Below are 2,953 nucleotides of genomic sequence, written 5' to 3'. Positions count from 1 at the left end.
TGCAGTCTGAACTGCTGAAGCTGGCGGATCATCCCCTTTGGAGCCGGAAGGAGGACGTGCACCCTGCATGAGCAGGAGCGTGGCCACGGCTTCCAGATGGGCTGCGTGTCCTCTTCCCACCTGGCAGGAGGGTCCTGTGCCCACTGCTCCTCACTGCTGGACGAGCCTCGCACTGCCTTCTCTGTCTCTGCTTTGCTCTGAGCCCCTAAGAGAAAGGGCTCCTTCTCTTCTGCTTTGCTGAACCTCCTACTGAGGTGGAGAGGGATCTGGAGTCAGGGACTGCTCTTGGTGGCCTGGGAATACCACCAGGTGAAGCAGAATGGGAAAAGGGAAGTTCTTTCTGTGGACCTTGTCCTTTGGAAACGGGCCCTTCTCTGTGCCTCCCCAAACCCTGCAGACGTCTTCCCTGGTCTCTCTTCTGTGCCCCTGCATTTGCTCCTTCTGATTAAAGACTATGTGCAGCATATCTGGAGTCTCGTGGTTGGTTGTTCTCCTCCTCCCTCACTTACCTGCTGTGCAAGGAGAGATCTGCTGTCTCTCATGACAGACAAGCATGGACTACTGCCATGTTTAGCTGGAGCTCCCTGAATTGATCGAGGATCAAAAATAAACAAGTTGACAAAGAGAAACAGAAAAGCCCCAGAGAAACTGAGCGAGGAAGAAGCAGTGGACAGAGTTGGATCTGTGGCTACTGCCAGAGGTATTGGTGGTCAAAGACGGGAAAAGGTTGCTCAGGGAGTAGAAGATTCTCCATCTTTGGAGATGTCTAACGTAGAACCAGACAAGGCCAGGAAAAACGTCCCCTGCTTGACCTGGACCTGGACTTTGTGATCTCCACCTCAGGTGTTGCGTGATTTGGTGAGAAACTGCTGGATGCCCCCATGCAGGAACAGCCAACAAGTGCAACAAGTGCACAGAGGGTGCAGGGGCCAATGATCCAGATCAGAGTGCGTGACACAACTGACCCAGCAGCAAAAGCAAGGCTGTCAAGGTGTAAGCATGCTGAGCAAGCCCTGAGGGAGCCAAAACCTTGCTCAAGGTCCCACTGAGATTTGAACTCAGATCGCTGGATTCAGAGTCCAGAGTGCTCACCATTACACCATGGGACCTCTGGGCGTATGCTCCATAGGTCTTTCCCCTGCAGCCACCCTGGCTGAGACATATGCTCCTGGCTCAGCCTGCCAGTCTTTCCATCTCCCTGGCCATCAGTCATCAAGGGCAGCATTCTTTCAGGGACACTGGGCACTTTTCACTCACAGAAGAGGAAGTGGCACAGCATTTTGTGCAAGCCTCGCATACCCTCTCTCAAAAGACACAGGCTGGTATCCCCGGAGAATCTTCCTGTTGCCTGATGAAAACTGCTGAAGACCTTTCCAGCTTAACATCCTCATCACTCATACCTCAAAGCGGACATTCACAGCCCAGTGATCGGTGGTTCAGTGCGTGCACTTGTGGGATCTGCTGGCGTCTTCCCCTTTCAACTCCGCATGCGGGACAGCCTCTCAATCTGCCACTCTAAGTCATGGCCTGTCCTGTTTCTCACCTTGTAGCTCCTACTAAGCAGCCTTTGCCCAGATATCCTTACTCTCAGTTGCACTCCGAGACAAGCTCCTGACCTTGACGAATGAGGCAATCATGACAGGGGACAGCGGACGTGCTTCAACTGCAAGACCAACTAGTAGGAGGACCCAAAGCAGTTTGTTATGGGTTGCACAAGCTGGGCTGCCTTCCTCTGCTGGGACAGTCTAGGCTGACTTCAAACCCTGTCCTTTCTTTCAGGGACACACTGTCCCCTTGCGCCCCAGACTGGCCTCTCCCTCATGGAGAACACTGGTTGCTCTCCTGAGATGGCTCCAGACTCAGGTGCATTTTGCTGTGATCCTGAGCAGAGGCACTTTCCTTCATGCCTTGGGACCAGCACATTGCCCACCAAAGAAGAGTTCGTGCACACAGTGGGAAGAAGCTCCCTGCTTGAGGAAGGAGCATGCACTGTGACTCCCTTAAATGCCTTTCAACCTGCAGGATTTAGAGAAGGGAAAGTGGAATCAGGGCTAGCCCCAGAGCTGGAGCAGGCAGCTCATTGCCTGAGCCCTAGTGGAACTTGAGTGAGATACCCAACGTGAAGAGGAATCCACTGATAAGCAGATAGACTCCACAACTCGTTAAAGTTGTAATGTAGGTATTCTTTATTCAGCGCTGAGGAGCATGGGGGATCGCTCCTCTAAAACCATGCACACCTTTCCTTTGCCACTCTGTTTGTTTACATTACATATAATGGTTACAGAAACATGAGATTGCTTCACGCCCTATACATATGCAAAACCTATTCCCATCTAGTATTATAATCAGTTTTCTGGCATTTGTCCCATTGATGCGCTTGCGCAGTGCCTCCAGGGCGTGGATTTTAGGGGGTCGTGAGCATGAAGGCCTGTAGTTCTTCTTCATCACCGCGAGTTACCTCCTTCTTTCACGCAGACTCAGTAGGGTTTCGGCTCCTATTGAAACCTCAGGTTCGGTGCAAGCCGGTTTTACGTATCTTAAAGTAGAAACTTGTCAAACTTGAAAATTCTGTTACTGTTATCTTTGGTTCCTTTTCTTTCTATGGATACTATTTAAACAAGAATGTCCTAAATGTTCATTACACAAGTTATGAATCTTATCTACCACAATTCTGCCTAGCAGCTACTACTACAATTCTGCTTCACAGTTCTAGCAATTTTGACTCCTACAGTTCTGCTTCACCAAGCACAATGACTGTTTAAGCAAGCAGGCACAATGTTAACCCTTTATTTCCAGGTATCAGCACGTGTTCTCTGGGCACCTGCTCCAGTGCTTCAAGACAGCCTGAGAATCAATCAGTGGTCCAAAGCAGCCCCTGAATTCTGCTTTTTGCAAGCTGGGCCATGCTCAAAGCCTGGCTGGTCCCTGCTCAGCTTGGAGGAGCCCAGAGAAA

General features: G+C 50.8%; 1 non-coding gene across 1 annotated transcript; it reads right to left on the bottom strand.

Annotated features, from left to right (window-relative positions):
• Positions 1-1,037: 1,037 nt before the first annotated feature.
• Positions 1,038-1,109, bottom strand: TRNAQ-CUG (transfer RNA glutamine (anticodon CUG)). Its single transcript has one exon. It is a non-coding gene; the product is annotated as a tRNA-Gln (tRNA).
• Positions 1,110-2,953: the final 1,844 nt, after the last annotated feature.

Source organism: Pezoporus flaviventris, unplaced genomic scaffold (genome assembly GCF_033815535.1).
Source record: "Pezoporus flaviventris isolate CSIRO_AGI_PZ_B2104156 unplaced genomic scaffold, CSIRO_AGI_Pfla_v1 ptg000315l, whole genome shotgun sequence".
NCBI lineage: Eukaryota > Metazoa > Chordata > Aves > Psittaciformes > Psittacidae > Pezoporus > Pezoporus flaviventris.
The sequence above is the reverse complement of the archived record's forward strand: the minus strand, read 5'-3'. Positions and strand labels throughout refer to the sequence as shown.